Source organism: Meriones unguiculatus, chromosome 10, assembly GCF_030254825.1.
Source record: "Meriones unguiculatus strain TT.TT164.6M chromosome 10, Bangor_MerUng_6.1, whole genome shotgun sequence".
NCBI lineage: Eukaryota > Metazoa > Chordata > Mammalia > Rodentia > Muridae > Meriones > Meriones unguiculatus.
In genome coordinates, this window is record NC_083358.1 from 2,137,067 (window position 1) to 2,153,993 (window position 16,927).

Below are 16,927 nucleotides of genomic sequence, written 5' to 3' on the forward strand. Positions count from 1 at the left end.
AGGGAGGGGCTTATGGGGAAATACAAAGTGAATAAACTGTAATTAATAAAAATAAATAAGTTTAATTATAAAAAATTTAAAAATTTAAAAAAGGAACCTAGCTCGAAAAAAAATAAAATAAAATAAAATGTGTGGGATGGCACCCAGGGTTGTCTTCTGGCTTCCATGTGCATGTACACATACATGCATACACATACACACACATACATGCATACATACATGCACACATGCATACATACATTCATTCATTCATACACACATACATACGTACACACATACATGTATACTATAGTACATGCAAACATAACCATGATTTGGCCTTAGAGAAGCTAAGACTGAGCTCCGGATTTGATGAGTCTTCCTGAGGTCAAATTTCTCCTGCTTCTAGGGAGTTTCCATTAATCCCTGTTTTCTACGTGATGCTGAATATAGAAGCCAAAGCCTCATGTGCCCTGGGCAATCCTCTGTCACGGAGCCCCAGCCCTACTCAAAGGCTTCCCGTGGACAGAATCATGCTTTCCTTTTTTAGCTCTGAGTTTGAGCAGGCTGTAGAGATACAGTCTAGCATCTGAAAGGATCAAGAGTTCAAGATCATTGTAACGGGCCCCAGACCTTAGCACAAATGGCCCCATGGTGGAAGTACCATTCAGACTGTAAAACTCAGCATGTAGACAGTACCATATGCCAAAAATAAAGCAAGGCCTAATCCATCAAAGTCCATACAGTTCTGGGAAAGCCTCTAGTGTACTAACCTTGATTTTTAGCTTCTCTATTTCCTCTTGTGGCTGACTGCTCTTGTTAACCAAAGTATGTCAACGGTTTTTGTGCTTACAAAGCTCACCCAGAGAAAGGCTTGGGCCTACGCTGGGATCCTGAACACCTAGTGTAGTAGCCAGCAGCTCATAAAGACTTTCTGTCGGCCGAGACCCCAACGTTCTCCTCTGGCGGGTTCCCCAGAGCCGTCACCCGCAGCCAGCCTGAACTGCGTGGGCCCCGCCTCAGTAAAAAGTCATTTTGAGTAAAACAGGCTTCAGAGATCATTCTTTTGCTGAGTTTCCTTTTCTTCCTTTTTCCTTCTTTTCCTTCCTTTCTTTCTTTCTTTCTTTCTTTCTTTCTTTCTTTCTTTCTTTCTTCCTTTCTTCCTTCCTTCCTTCCTTCCTTCCTTCCTTCCTTCCTTCCTTCCTTTTTTTCTTTGAGACAGAGTTTCTCAGTGTAGCCTCTGGCTGTTTTAACACTCATTCTATAGACTAGGCTGGCCTCGAACTCACAAAGATCTGCCTGCCTCCCAAAGGCTGGGATTGAAGGTGAGGACCGCCACTTCCTGGCCACAGTTTGAGACAAGCTTCTCTATTATGTGGCGGGAGGCTGGCCGCAGGCCTTGGTTTTCACTCCACCCTGTGTGGCTTGCCCACGCTGGCTGCAGACGAGAGCAGTACCGACCTGGATGCTGAGAGACTTCTGCAAGTACCCTCCAGGTTATCCCCCAGGACCCTAGAACTTCCCGGAAGAAGCCGTGTGGTGGGGCAGGCCTGCGAGCCCAGAGAGGCTGAGGTACGAGGGTCACCAGCTTGAGGCTAGCCAGGGCTACATGAGAGTCCCAGGCTAGCCCGAGCTACAGCCCAGTCTCATAACAGCAACCAACAGACGAAATGGAAGGAGCTGGTGTGATTTGGTGGTTATAGTGAACTTGACTTCTTTTACTTACTAGTAAAAATTTTTAATGCAGCTATCACAATGTGGGTTTTGAGAAAGGCAAATTAAATCTTTTGGCTACTAGAAATAAAACATCAAAAATTACTATGACGGCATAGTATCTCTCATACCTGTAATCCAATAGAGAGACTGAGGCAGGGGGATTGTCACTACTAGTTCAGGGTTGACCTGTCTTTAAAAAAATTACAACAGGCCAGATTTTGGAGGCTGTAGGTGTGGGGGAGCCTCAGGACTCACCCTTCCTCTTGGGGGCTCCTTGTAGACGCACACACACCATAATCTTCTGTTTTCTGTTGTCCAGAGCAGAGCTCTGCTCCCAAAACTGTAGCTGAGCTCACACACCATTTTCTTTAGCTTGAAAAGAACACAATTTTCTCTGAAAGAAGGTTCATGTGTGTACATGTGTGTGTGTGTGCACATGCGTGCACTCATGTATGTGTGTGTTATATAAGTGTGCACATGAGTGCATGCATGTGTGGACGAACAGGTACACGAAGTACAGAGGTCGTTATCAGTGCCTCTCCCGATCATTCTTTATTTTAATTAATTAATTAATTAATTTTGCACATGGGTGTGTGGTAGGGCAGACGTACATGCCATGGCACACATGTGGAGGCCAGGAGATATCTGTAGGAGTTGATTCTCCGCTTTCACCGCATGAGTGCTAAGGAACAAACCCAGGCAGGCTCAGAGGCAAGCTCCCCCACCACATGAACCGTTCCGCTGGCCACCCCTTTCTTTTTGAGACAGGGTGGCCGGCCATCAAGGTGTCTGTGTGGGTGCAGGTGTCCTCTTGCCAGTGCCTGCCTGCCCCACGGCTGAAGGCCTCATTCTTCTCCAGCCCCAGGCTGCAGGACCATTCCCATTCCTGTCTCCACTCTCTGGAAGCTGGATCCTCTCTGCAGGTCGCAGAGCTCCTAGGCCCCAGAGCTTCGGTCGTGGGGGAGAGACAGAGGAGGTGGAGGTGGGGGAGAGCAGCTCACACAGGTGCCCTCCCGTTAGCATGCCCTGGGTCGGTCAGCACAGCCCTGTCCCCTCCCTGGGCCTTCCGCAGCCTGAGGAGACACCTCTCAACTCTGTTCCTTAGGAAACATGGCGTTTCAGTCAACGAGGTGTAGGGACGTGGTGGTGAGGTACACACCCTTTCTCTCTAGCTGAAACATATCCAGGCCCCTATGGCAGCGATTACAGACACTGGTATTGTCTCTTTATTTCCCAAGACACACCTTTGACAGATGGGAACCATCTCTCAGCCACTTTAGAAGTGGCTCTCTGGAGGCCCCAGTCTCTGCAGAGAGCTTCCTTCTTGCTCTGTCTTACTCAGGTAGGAACGTTCCAGGTGAGTGATTGAGGAAAGGGGCTCCTCCCTCCCCCCTCTCTTCTGTTCGTTATCTCAATGTGTGTGTGTGTTGTGTGTGTGTGTTGTGTGTGTGTGGTGTGTGTGGTGTGTGTGTGTGGTGTGTGTGTGGTGTGTGTGTAGTGTGTGTGTTGTGTGTGTGTTGTGTGTGTGTGTTGTGTGTGTGTTGTGTGTGTTGTGTGTGTGTGTTGTGTGTTGTGTGTGTGTGTGTGTGTGTGTGTGATGTGCGTGGGATGCATGCCACAGGGCTCTTGTGGAGGTCATCAGGCAACCCTGGGCATCAGGGTGTGGCACTGCGCATAGGACGCTAGCTGGCCGCAGGCTTGCAGTGTTCTCCTGCTTCTTCCTCCCATCTTTCTTCCAGAGGTCTCACTCTACAAGGATGTGAAAGCCACTCAAAGGAGAGTAGGCTGCTTTGCTTCAGCCCCAGCTCCGCTGCCATGAACTCGGGAGCAGAGGACCGTGGAGGAGGAAGTCCTGCCTGGAGGAGGATGGTGATTAGAGGCGTGGGGTGGACCGGTGGAGGCAGGCCTCAAACCTGGGGACCTGATGCGAGCAGGTATCTCCTCTGCCCAGTGGAGCAGCTCTGAGACAGCAGCCTGACTTTTGGCCCCTTTACAGGAAGCTGTACGGAGAGGAACCAGATAAGCATAACTTATTTCCCACAGTTCTGGAGCCTGGGTGTCTAAGACCCAGCACGTTAGCATAGATGGTTTCCATGAAGGCATCTTCTATACCGCAACCCTCTAGCTGTGGCCTCACCCAGTCGACGAAAAGTCAGGGTCACTCTCCAGAGCTCCTTGCACAAGTTCACTAGCCCCATTGCTTAGGGCCTCATCCTCCTTTCCAACCGTGCCCCAAACCTCCTCCTCCCATCCCCTTGGGGCTTGAGTCTCAGCACAGGAACGTGAAAGACAGGCTTACAGTCAGTCCACAGCAGAAGAGACACTGATGCGACATCTGTGAATTGATCTCTGCTACGCCGCTTGAGTTTCACAGCAACCGGCCAGAGAGGCAGCATCATTCTTCCTCTTTTGCAGAAGCAGAGGCTCATGGAGGTGAAGGGATGCAGAGAGAAGCAGCTGACTGAGTCAGTCTGACAGCCTGTAGCACAGATGCCAGGCCCAGGACCTCCCAGGGAGCTGGTGTGGGGCATGACGCTGTCACTTGAAGGCAGGACCCAGACAGGTCGGAGCTCCCCATTCTGGAGGTCATGGTTTGTCCTGAGCTTCACAATGGGCATGTCCGTGTGGCACTACTCTGAAGGGGGTGTTTTGAAGGGAGGGAAACTTGCTCCAGGTTTGTGTATGAGCTGTAGGAGGCCTTGGCGATGGGTACCAGAAGTCCAGGAAGCAGCCGCCTCCTCACGTCTGAAGATAGCCATCAAGGTGGGTGGGCAGGGTGATAGACTGACAGGGAGGGAACTGGCTGGTGAATCTGGAAAGGGCACTGAGGAGCTGGCCTGAGCTTGGTTAGGGTGAGGTACTGACTGGGTATGTTAGAGGGACAGGCAAGTGGAGTACAGCTACAAGGAGGTGTGAGGGAAATGTTCACAGTGGTGGGGGCAGTCCGAGGGCGTCCAGAGGCTTTCTGTGGGAGTATGACAAACAGGAAGCTCGTAAGGGAGGGCCTGGAAGGCCAGGCAGGTGATGGGCTCACTAAAGTGGAAGCTACCTCCCAGAAGGAAGAAAAGGCCAGGTGAGACACAGGAGGACAGAGACAGGTGCTGAGAGAGCAGGGACAGGTGCTGGGACAGTGGGGACAGGTGCTAGGACAGTGGGGACAGTGGGGACAGGTGCTGGGACAGTGGGGACAGGTGCTGGGACAGTGGGGACAGTGGGGACAGGTGCTGGGACAGTGGGGACAGGTGCTGGGACAGTGGGGACAGTAGGGACAGGTGCAGGGACAGGTGCAAGGACAGTGGGGACAGTGGGGACAGTGGGGACAGTGGGGACAGGTGCTGGGACAGTGGGGACAGTGGGGACAGGTGCAGGGACAGTGGGGACAGGTGCAGGTACAGTGGGGACAGTGGGGACATGTGCAGGGACAGAGCCTGACATGGGGATGGCACTTGAGAAGGGAAAGAAAAGGTCTGGAGGAGGAAACGTTTTTGTTTGTTTATTATAATGTTTATTAACTTCTATTTTATTTGCACGAGTGTTTGCCTGCACGCGTGACTGCACTACATGCAAGCAATGCCTGTGAAAGCCAGAGGAGGTGGCGGATCCTCTGGGAACTGGGGTTCCAGCTGGTTGTGAGCCACCACGCGGGTGCTGGGAACTGACCTGGGTCCCCTGCATGAGCAGCCAGTGAGCCTAACCAGCAGGCCCCCTCTCCGCTTCCTGGTTAATGATTTAAAAATTCTTACAGGTATACATAACATGTTCAACTATTCTGTCCCGCCCTGCTTCCCCCTTCTCCCTTCACTGGCTTCTCCCTGTTCCTTTATTTCTTTAGACAATTTCACACACACACACACACACACACACACACACACACACACACGAAGTGATGTGGTTATGGAATGTGCAGGAACAGCGTATGTCACGTGTTCCTTCCTCTGTTGTTGAGTATCCAGGCTGGGTCCAGTCCACCTTTTTCTTAGCTTTTGAGAAACCTCCACTCTGACTTCCGCACTGGCTGGACCATTTCCCATCCCACCAGCAAGGCACAAACACCTCCGTTTGTGGGAGGCAATGCCGTCGGAGGCCTCAGGGTCACCGAGGCCTCGGGTCGGCGGGATGAAGCTGTGCACATCGCAGGAGACACAGGAGACGGGGGGGCGCTGTTGAGCAGCACGGCTGTGACTTCTGGGGTGACGTCCAGTGGGCGCTGGCCCTGGGTCATCCGGAGTCAGCAGCAGGGTCTGGGTGCAGGTGAACAGGGGCGGGCAGGGCGGGGCGGGCAGGGCGGGGCGGCCTGGGCCATGGCGGGCTGCAGTGGCTGGCCTGTCTGGGCTGGGCGGGCTCAAGCAGGGTTTCAGGAGAAGCAGCAGCACATCACAGAGTGCGTCGTTCAAAAGGGAGGCAGAGGCGGGGGCTGTCTGCTCCCACGTCACTGGTCGGGGCTTCTGGACATAAGCTTGTTTGTTTCTGGGGGTTTTGTTAGGTTTTTGTTTGGTTTTGATTTTGTTTTGAGACAGGGTTTTACTATGTAGCCATGTGGTCCTGGAACTCACTCTGTAGACCAGGCTGGCCTTAAACTCACAGAGATCCACCTGCTCCTGCCTCCTTAGCACTGAGACTAAAGCTGTGCGCCAGTACCAAGATCTGGTTTGTAAGGAGTTTTCATGAACACAAGAAGTACACTAGACACCAAAAAATGCTCTTCAAGTAGCAGAAAGGGACGAAGTGCTGAAAACTGCCTGCCCTGCCCCCATCTCTGCCAAGGGACTAGTCACTCGAAAGCTGTTAGTGAGCCGAGGGTGTTTGGGCCCAGTGTGCCATGTAACCCTGCGGTATCCTTTCGGAGTGGGGCAGGCAGGGTGTGGCAGGCCTTGCAGGGGAATGAGCCGCCACCAGGCCGAGTTCCAACTCCGTGGATAGTGGGAGTGTGTGGCCTGCACAGCCAAGGGACCAGGGCCACCCTGTCAAAGGTTTTCCCCAAAAATCCGGTTTCTGTGGTTATTTGGAGCCTGGTGTGGAGAACAGAAGGCCTCTGAGGGCATCTTGAGACAGTTGCTGACTACTGTTAAGGCAGGCGGCCTTCTCTGTGGGGGGTGTGACGCTGTGTTGACAGAGATTTGGATTCAAGGTAGCGGAGAACCCGGTGTCGGAAGGACGGCTGACACCAGGAGTCTGCCTCGTTTCAACCTTTTTGTTCTTCTTTTGAGACAGAGTCTCAGGTAGCCCAGGTTGGCTCTAGTAGCCAAGGATGGCCTTGAGCTTTCACTCCGTCCTGCCTTCGCCCCCTGAGTGCTGGAAGCATAAGCGCCTGGTTTATGCAGAGGTGGGATGGAAGCTGGGGCTTCGGGCACACAGGCGAATAGTGCCAGCCGCGTGTCAGAACTCTGCTCCTCGCCTGTCTACCCTCCAGATGGCCTGGCTCACCCAGGCCTTGCTGAGAAGCGTGGCACATGAAGGAGGCGTCTCCTGGTGGTCCCCGGCTGGGTAGGAACAGGCAGACACATGAGGGAGCCGTCTTCTGACGGTCCGCGGCTGGGTAGGAACAGGCAGATGGGTTTTGCGTAGGACCACGAAGTAAATGTTTTCTGACTTGCAGGTCATATGTCAGGGCCCAATTGCACAGTGTGTTCTCTGTGTGGTGATATAGCCACGGGTGAATAGTGTGGCTGGGTTCCAGTGAAACATCAGGTACAGAAGCAGATGCTGGCCGGATTTGGCCCTTTTTTTTTTTTAACTGCCTAGATTTTTGCTGAGCTCCTACAGGGCAGGAATCTCCAGGGTAGACACCATGCTTTTGAACTTGCAACACTGCATGAAATAAACTTCTTTATAAAGTATGCTGGTGCTGGCATTTTGTTATAACAATGGAAGATGCCCTCACACATAGGTGGATAGAGGACTGAGTGAGGCCAGGTAGGCTCTCTTAGGCTGGTGATGGTACAGGCGTGGTGAGGAAGGGACCAGCCCCCTAACAGAGTCCTGCATTGGCAGCCAGCTCAACAGGAGGTGAGAACCAGGCCCCGGACAGAGGAAGCGTCTGTGGGGAGGGTGTGTGTGGATGGGGACTCGGGCACACCTCAGCATGGACCCTCCCCAGCTGCTCTCTCTCTCTCAAACAGCAGCACATGAGGGAATTGTGCTTCTGGTCCAACCACAGAACGATTTTGGGGGCGTTGATCCCAAAGGCAAAAGGAGCAGGGGATGGCATGGCTCCCAGCACACAGCGTTCTGCCTCTGGGCATGGCCCGAGGAAGAAAGAGATGGAGTAACAGCTCTCTCTGGTGACCTCATCTTTGGGGACACAGGTCAAACTTGGAAACCATTCTGCAAACACAGAGTGAATGTCTGTCTGTAGGACAGAGGTTGTAACACGTGTTTACTGTTTTGATGAAGTTTATCGTCAGAGGCTTGGCAAGTGGGTGTAGGCACAGCACAGCCTCAAGACAAAGCAAAACAACAATCAGGATAGTTTCTCATTAAAGGGCAGAAAGCTAGGCTAGGAAAGACTTCAAGCTGAAGGAAAGTGACTATAGGGGACAAATGGGACCATTTTGGAGAGAGTGAAGCTCCATTCCCTCAAACACACCTCACTAGGGAAGCCACATCAGTGCTGAGTGGCCTTCGTTACAGAGCTGTCCCCGAACTCTCCTCCTTCACCCACCCATGTTTGCCAAGTGCCACATTTGAACTCTAACCGGCGGTCCATCATGGCCCTGTGAAGCTTACATCAGGTGCAGATTTGCTGTGTCCAGCCCACTTCGCCCAGACCTACAGGGAAGACAGCCATTCGCTAGCACCTTCCAGGGGTAATGGAAGGACGGTCCCCACTTCCTCCTGCCCTGGACCATGGCCTCCCTGAGAGGATGCTTGTTCCTGAGAGCAAGCAGTCGGCAAGTGTGTATTATGACCTGTGACTTGGTCTTTATGCTCTGGCTTCTGTAGACCTGACAGGGAAGGGTCATGCGAAAGATTTAAGAGGAAAGAGCCCCCAGGGATGTGTGCATGCTCTAGGAACATGAGGGTGCCAGCTAGGTTCTGGCCAGATCTCCTGGGAACTGCGGGTGCCACACACACAGCCTTTGACTGAAGGACAGAGGACAGGAGGGGGCGGATCGGGGGAGGGGGAAGAACGTAACGTTCATCCCTTTCAGCTTCCAGGAACTTGAGGGTCAATGTGCAAAAGACAAAAGTCAAGCCTGCCAGTGAACCTCCCTGGTTACACAATTTCCCACAGCCTGACTTTGGAGCTGGCTCTGGAGAGAATGTCCCAACCTAGTAGCAGAGGGTTCAGGAGCTCAGAGAGATGACGACATTTGTTCAAAGGCTGAGGTCCTCTGAGCCAGGTCACCTCTCCTGGCTCCGCGGCTAGTCACAGCCTAATAATAGCAAAGGGGCACTTTGGGACTTGGCAGTGCCTGTGTTCGGCCCTTCCATCCATGTGTGCTATCGTGCCACGGAGGACAAATGACAGCACCTGACAGCTCTTCCCTGTGCAGTCAGCACATCTTGTGACCTAATCTCACCATAGCCTGGAGAGATAATGCTTTGGTTGGACCTTGGGCCGGAGGGGAATGAGGGCATGTGTGTGTGTTAAAGGTTCATGGCTCAGCAGTCTGCTGTAATCCCTGACGCGTGTTGCTCCAGCATCTACAGGACTGGGAACAAGTCTGAAGGCAGATCTCAGGGATCCCTCCTGACCTCTGTGGGTGCGCAGGCGATACTTGACATCACGCGTGTGCTCCTAATGGCAGAAGGAACTCACGGATCTGCCACAGATAAATCTTGTCCGGAAGGTTGATGGGGAGAGCTTCAGAATGCCCGCTATGACTCCTGCCTTGGCTCTTTGCTCTGCCAGGGTGACTCCATCTTGGGGAGACAGGGTCAGCTCTCCAGGCCCCAATATGGAGAGAAGCTTGCACAAATTCATGGCTGAATGTCTCCTACACAAGCTGCTCAGGACATTCTTTCTGAATAAGCTGTGGAATGGGGAAGGGGTCATCTGGGACTATGGGTGTTGTCCCAGACCCACTGGAGAGGACCCTATCTCTTTGTGAGTTGTACATGGGTCGCCTGTGGCAGAAAGGAGGGAGAAGGCTGAGCAGCAAAGAACGAGGGTCCCAAGAAAGCATCCCCCAGGAGCACTGAGGGGACCCAATTCTCCATCCCTAAGATCCCCCTAGGCAAGAACAGCTGGGGAGCGGGTCAGGTGACACAGAAGGTACCTGCAGGAAAGGCCCTGGAGCTCACTCGGCCGTGACAACATTGTAGAGAGCGGCCAGCCTGCCGATGAGGCATCTGCAGTCTGCCAATGGGGTGAAAGAATGAGGGTGTTGGTGACAGAATCCACCCTGTCTCTCTTCACGTGAGGGACCAGGTGGAACGTGAAGATGAGGAGGGAGACGCTGAGCTGCCCAGTTGAGTCACAGGCACATGGAAAAGCGGGGAGTGTGATGGCCCAGCAGGCCTGCAGACTACTGAAGTGAGGGTGGGGACAGGGTGGCCAGGCAGGAAATGCCCTCCTCTCCCGGGTTGCAGGAGAAGGAAAGCGGTCTGTTCTGAAGGGCAGACTGGGGACCGGATGTGAGCGGGGACCAGGGGGAGGGAGGAACAATGGCCATTCTTCCACCACAAGCTGACCTTCCCCGAAACAGGAAGGGCCTGCCAAGAGGGGAGGGTCAGGCCGAGGGACAGGAAGGAAGGGGCCTGGGGAAAGCTAAAGGCCTGTGGATTGTGTTTGGAATTCACAGGCCCTTGTCTGCTGTCCTGAACGGCCATTGAGCTCAGCTCACACTGTGGGGTGTGACTTTCCCAGGCTCTGCTTCCTTCACCTCTGCCACTCTGGGCCTCCTCAGGACCCTGACATGAGGCCTCCCTAGGCTGCGCAGGGCCTGGGTCTTGCACACTGAATGAGTGTTCGTTAAGGTCCGTGACACCTACCATCTTCACACACGGGGAGGAGTTTCCAGAAAAAATAAAGGAAGGCGGCCAAAGTAACCAAGGCACACAGCCGCCTCCTCTTTCGCCAAGGCGCCATCTCCAAGACAATCGAGGCCGCCCATTAGACAACGCTTGTCCAGTCCAGAGGAAGGGCAGTGTGCCGGATCGCAGGGCTTTCCAAAGAAAACACTACAGTTGTCCGGCAGGCAACAGTGAACAACACCAAAAAAGAAAAAGAAAAAGAAAAGAAAACCTGAATGGCATTCACAGAGGCGGGGCGGGAGCCTGGGCCAGGCCTCAGCGTCCTTGGGTGACTGTGAAGGGCTCCAGGAGCGTCGTGCCATCGGGCAAATGTAGGTCCCTAAAAACAGCCATTCTCCTGCCGGCACCCAGGGCACAACAACCAGGTGCTTCCTCTGCGAGCCAGGGTGAAGGCCTTTGCAAGGAGCAGTAGCAGGCAGCACCGTGGTCCTGGGCTTGTCTCAGACCATGAAGAAAAGTCCCTTGTGCTGTTTAAGTGACCCTGCTCCAGATATATGTGTTAGAGCCTTCTTGGCATGCCGGTATAGTATCCATCAGGGCTAAAAGATGAAAGAGTCGGGACGAGCGCATACTCTTACACGTGGAGGCTGGAGTGGATCTCAAGGAAACAGAGCGTAGGATGGTTGCTGCTGTGAGTTGGGGTGGGAGAGGGTGGAGGGTGCTGTTGGTGGGAGAAGTTGCCTCCAGTGTTTCTAGCAGGGCAGGGTGGCCACGGTGGAAAACAATGTATCAGGCATTTTAAAACAGACATAAGAAGGGGAAGGCTTCGAAGGGTTCAAACACACAGACAGGATGTTTTATGTGATAGGTAGGCCCATTGCCACGCTGTAATCATTACACCATGTATGGAGGAAGCGCAACATGCTACGTCTCATAAATACATAGAGCACTGCCAATTCAATATGTATTAAGCGGGGAGGGCTGAAGTCTCTGGGGCCAAAACGCCCCACAGGTGTCAGAGACTTTGCGGGTGCCGTGTCGGTGGCCGTTTCCTCAAGGCCACACTGAACATCCTCACAGCTCGCGGAGCCTTTAGGCTTCTTGTGCCAATTTTCAGGGTTGCTTGCAGAAGTGAGGGGCCTGGGTTCCTGCCTGCCCGAGTCTTCACCCGAGATCCCCTCACTGAGCTGGGGGTGGAAGGTCAGCTCATCGTCAACGTCACCGGGATCCCACTCGCCTGCAGATGAACCTGCAGATCAGATGGGCAGGCAGGGGCTGCGGAACGCTGTGGCCGAGGGAAGTGGAAACAGGGGCTCCGTGGTTCCTGGAAGGCACTGGGGCTTTTCATGGGGGAAGCGGCTGCTTGTGGACTATAGGCCAAACCAGTGAGCTACTTGTCACCGCTGTCTGAGGAACTTTGGGGCTCTGTCCCCACTCTGGGGATAACCAGTCCCGGCCACTTCCTCACAGTGATCCGCCTGCCCACAGCTGCACCTCTTTGCCTTCTTATTCTTCCAAAGTTCGGTACTTTTTCATTTCCTTCCCTGTATCTTTCTTGAGACAGTCTCTTATGCAGCCTAGGGTGGCCTTGAACTGCCGACCCCCCTGACTTTACTCCCCGGTGCTGGGGCAGTTGTGCTGCAGGTTTATGAAGTGAGGGGGTGGAACCAGAGCTTCATGCATCCTAAGCAAACTCTCTAACAACTGAGATGCACTTTCACCTTCTTTACTTTGTGTGTGTGTGTGTGTGTGTGTGTGCGTGTGGCGGGGACAGCAAGAACAGTAAAGGACATACCCACGTCTGATCCATAAGGGATCTCCTTCCACTCTCTGGAGCAGATGTGATTCAGACTTCAGTCTGGACAGGGCGAGGCTGGGTGGGAACACCACAGCAGCCCGAGAAGCTTTACTGAGATACTGTTACTTCTCAGGAACAGCACCCAATCGGATGCCCATCGTCACGTCTGGCCCAGGGTCATCTGCTTACTCTAGCAGTTTATGGTCTTTTAAAATCTAGAATGGTCTATAGCCTGTCTCGAAGTGTGTCAGCATGGATGTTGGGAGTTGTTAGGATCTTGAAGGAGGGAGAGAACACTCTTGGGTCCAATGCAGCAAGGGATGGATGGGGAGGTCTCGTGGGGGATCAGGCCTAGTCCAGAAGAATGTGGGGGCCCGAGCGCAGTGCTAACTTGGGCCATGAACATGGGATTCTTGTTAAGATGGCTATGCAGGCTTACGGCCACGCCCACCTTTAAGGCTGGAGCACCCCAGCCAGCAGCTGGGCAAGTATGAAAGGGCAACAAGGGGCCTGTGGAGGCAGAGTGGCTGTGCCTGCCCCTCTCTCATCAGTAGCCTCCACCACACAGGCGCCCTGTATGTGGAAAAGCTGAGGAAGCGGATCTGGAGAGGAGTCTCGGGTCCAGCTCCCACCCACAACAAGGAGGCAGACGGTGACAGCCAGCGGCTGAGCCACAGAGAGACCATTCTGCGAGTACATTCTGCTTCCACCTTCCTGGCCTCATGCACTCCGCTCCTGCTGGTCTTAGTGATTTGGGAGCTCTACAAACTGTCTGCCTTCCTATGACGGAAAGTAAGATAGTCGTGTCCCCGGGAATCGGCTGTGCACCAGAGCGGACCTCCACACGGTGCTGCCACAACTCTCCAATCACCCCACCCCCTGCCTCTGCCTCCCTGTGTTTCTTCCTGTGGGTCTGGGCTTCCCCTGAAGGATGGGCTCACGTGAGAAGGCTCAAGGTGGTGGGGGTACAGGAAAGGCCTGTGGCTACATTTCAAGTTTCCTCTTTGTCCGTCCAGCTTCCTCTGCCTGAGTGTGGCACTCTGTCTTGGACCGCGAAGACAAGGCCGCTCCCAGGAAGGCAGTGCAGCGCACAGAGACCCATTTAAAGGATGCATCTCAGTGCCTCCCCCTCGGGACAGAGCGGACAGACCAGGGGTGATGGTTACCTGGCTTCCCAGAGAACCATCTGGCAGCCATGATGACACGGGCGTACGGCTTTGGTTTCGCTGATGCCTGTGTAGATGAACCTTGGTGACTCAGAGGGCCTGAATGTCGCTGCTTTCAAGGTAAACTGTCTTGGGACAGAGCTATTGTAATTAGGGTGACAGGTCAGGTCCAAGGTACAGACAGCCCAACATGGTAAAAAACCAAACAAGTAGCATGGGACTTTACACCTCACATAGGGACTGGAAGGGAATGACTCAGCATTTCCAGAGTCTCAGCGTCCTCCAACACTGTCCACCCTCCGCAGGAGAGGCCCAGGATGGCGGCTCCCATCGTCCAGGCAGAGGGGGAATGTGGGGTGCCGGAGTGCCTTGAAGTATCTCCACTGCCTAGAACCTCCTACATGGCTGCAAAGGGGGGCGAAGGTACCTTCTTTGTTTTGCGTGGCCACGTGCCCAGATGAACCACGGGGCAAAACAGACAGGCTGTGTCAGGCAACCCATAGTCTTTGTCATGGCTGTGACTTGGGGTAGCAATGGGGGGTAGGCCGTGTGTTCTCCCCACCCCCTCTGTATCTGTTGCTCTCCTTGTCCCTGTTATCAATATCTCTGACAGGAAACCTGAAGGACGGAAAGTTTTACGTTGCTCCTGGCCTCAGAAGGCTCAGTTCCTGGTCTCTTGGTCCCAAGATGGACTTGAACAGAGCATCATGGGAGCATGTGGCTGACCAAGAAGTGGAGAGGAACAGAGGGAGAAAACAAACCTCCCGACTCCCCACATCCAGCGACCTACTTCTCCCAGCTGAGCCCCACCCCCTAAGTTTCCAGACCCTCCCCAGGTGCGGAACAAGCTGTGGAGCAGGTGTTCAAACCCCAAACCTGGGAGGTCATCAAATACTCACACCATAACACCCTTCTTCGGTGGTCTGGGAGGATGGTCAGAACTCTGTTATGGCACCTGAGGGGTGAGGTTGGTCCACTGCAGCATCTGTGGATGACGCATGAGGCAGGAAGGCAAAGTGACTGGTCATGGAGACTGAGTAAGGCTGTCCTCCATGCCAACATGAGAACATGGGCACAGGCTGCCCCCCACAGTGGAAAAATAGTGCAGAACTGAGCAAACAAAGAAAGCCAAGCCACCGGAAGGCCAAGGACCATTCATCAAGAGGCCAAGGTGCCTTTATCCAGCTGAACTGTGGGACCATCATGGCTGCCCTTGGGCTGCACTGGTTAGGCTTCGATTGAAGGTTGCATTTACCGTAGGGTGGGCATTTAAAGTTTCCTCTAGGCACCATGAGTCTCACAGGGGCATGTTGAAGGCATGTGCTAGAGAGCTGCTTCAAACCTGCCTGAAGGGGAGTCTAGTTTGTCTCATTCCAGAACAGCCAGCTGGGTATTCCCTAGGGCGCTCATTCTGGGACCTGAGAGCATGGACAGGAGACTTGGCCTGAGCAGGGCCAGCCAGGAGGACAGAGCAGGCTCCTCCAGGCTCTTCCTTCCCCTGCTGACTCTGCTGACTCATCCCCAGCTCCAAAGACACTGCTTGGGAAAGGCATCTCAACCCCTTGAAAACGAGAAGCTTGTTTATTTGCTTGTTTAAGTTGATCTGATATAGGGGCCCAGACTCGTCCTCTTAAAACTGTGGCTGCTGCCAAATGTCCCGATTTGCATGGGTGTTCACCTGCGTGGGTGGCTGGAATCCCAGGGGAGGGTCTCCGGACCCTCCTCACCCACCGTTGAGGAACCGGTTAACCATCCACCCGAGGTGCTGGTCTTTAGAAGCACACACAGACGGCTTGCTGACGGTGAGGGCCGTTTGTCTGTGAGGACTGAGTTTATAGCACCACACCCTGAGGGCACAGTCCTCCCTTCACCCTTCATCTGTGCCACAGTTCAGCCCTGATCTTCGATCTGCCTACTGTGTCTTGTACATCTCTCTTGCCAGGCTCTGGAGAGCGAAGCCATGGAGTTCCAGTCTTCGGCTGGTGTAGCAACCCACACACCAAGCTTTGAGAAACTGAATGATAAAACACTATTTCCACACCCCCACGACTTCAGCAAGTGGCCAGTGTCTTTTGCATATTAGTTACTTCTGTGTCACCATGACCAAAACAGTAGGCAGGAAAGCCTCAGGGAGGAGGGAGGCTTGATTTAGCTCTCAGTTCCCGAGACTCCTGCTCCCACAGCGGGCATTTGGGCAGCATTCTTGCTGACAGGGCCTGCAGCTGAAGCTCCTCACATTTCTGTGGGCTGCGAGGACATGCCAGACCAGGCACAGGGCTGGAGTCTTGAGAGGTCCACTCCTAGTGACTGCTCCTGTCAGTTGGGCACCTTCTAAAGGCGCAGACACCCAGTCTGTGGGGTTGGGTAGGGTGTCGGAGCTGGGTGAAGAGTAGGCTTCATGTTTGTCAGAATTGGCGTGTTCACTGGAGCGCATGTGGTGGTGCCCAGAGATGCTAAGACCTTCCTTCACGGTGGAAATGCAAGGAAACCTGGACAGGGAATAAATAGGAGGAACCTGGAGCAGAGCGCACTCCAGCCGCAGCATGGAGATGGTGCCGCCAGCACCGGAGAGGAAGGGTCTCCCCACAGTGTGTCCCCAGCCTGTGTGCTGGCTGCTGTCCTGATGTCCTTGCTGAGGTCCACTGACAGCTAGACACCACTGCTTGGGCCTAGTGTTTGGTTCTAACTCTGCTAGACCCAAGCTCCTGTCGATGTACTGTTTGCTGCACAACCACCTCCTCTGGCCTATCTGGGGCCCGCCTGTCTCTTTCTTTCCTTCCTTCCTTCCTTCCTTCCTTCCTTCCTTCCTTCCTTCCTTCTTCCTTCCTTCCTTTCCTTCCTTCCTTCCTTTCTTCCTTCCTTCCTTCTCCTCCTCTTTGCCCTCCTCCTTTTCTTCCTCCCCCTTCTTTGTCTTTTTGAGAAAGGGTTTCTCTGTGTAGCCCTGGCTGTACTGGAACTCACTCTGTACACCAGGCTGACCTCAACCTCAGAGATCTGCCTGCCTCTGCTCCTGAGTGCTGGGATTAAAGGTGTGCGCCACCACTCCTGACTCTTCTTTTTTTAAATCCCCTTCTGTGTGTGTGTGTGTGTGTGTGTGTGTGTCGGCAGGGGAGAGGGAAAGGGAGAGAGATCTGGGGTATTGGGTATAAGAGAGAAAGAAAGAGGCAGTGTGTGTGTGTGTGTGTGTGTGTGTGTGAGTGCCTGCACGTGAGTGCACACACGCACGTGCACATGGGAACACACATAGGAGGGATTGTGTGCCACGGCATTTGTGTGTTGATCCTCACTTTCTGCATCCTTTGAGACAAAATTTCTCTGTGATTTTGCCACTGTGGACACCAGGCTAGCT

The 16,927-nt window shown here is 53.7% G+C and overlaps 1 long non-coding RNA gene across 1 annotated transcript; it reads left to right on the plus strand.

The window, feature by feature from the left end:
- The first annotated feature begins 13,331 nt into the window (after positions 1-13,331).
- On the plus strand, positions 13,332-16,620 carry LOC132656776 (uncharacterized). Its single transcript, XR_009594474.1, has 2 exons — positions 13,332-13,698; positions 13,884-16,620. It is a non-coding gene; the product is annotated as an uncharacterized LOC132656776 (long non-coding RNA).
- Positions 16,621-16,927: the final 307 nt, after the last annotated feature.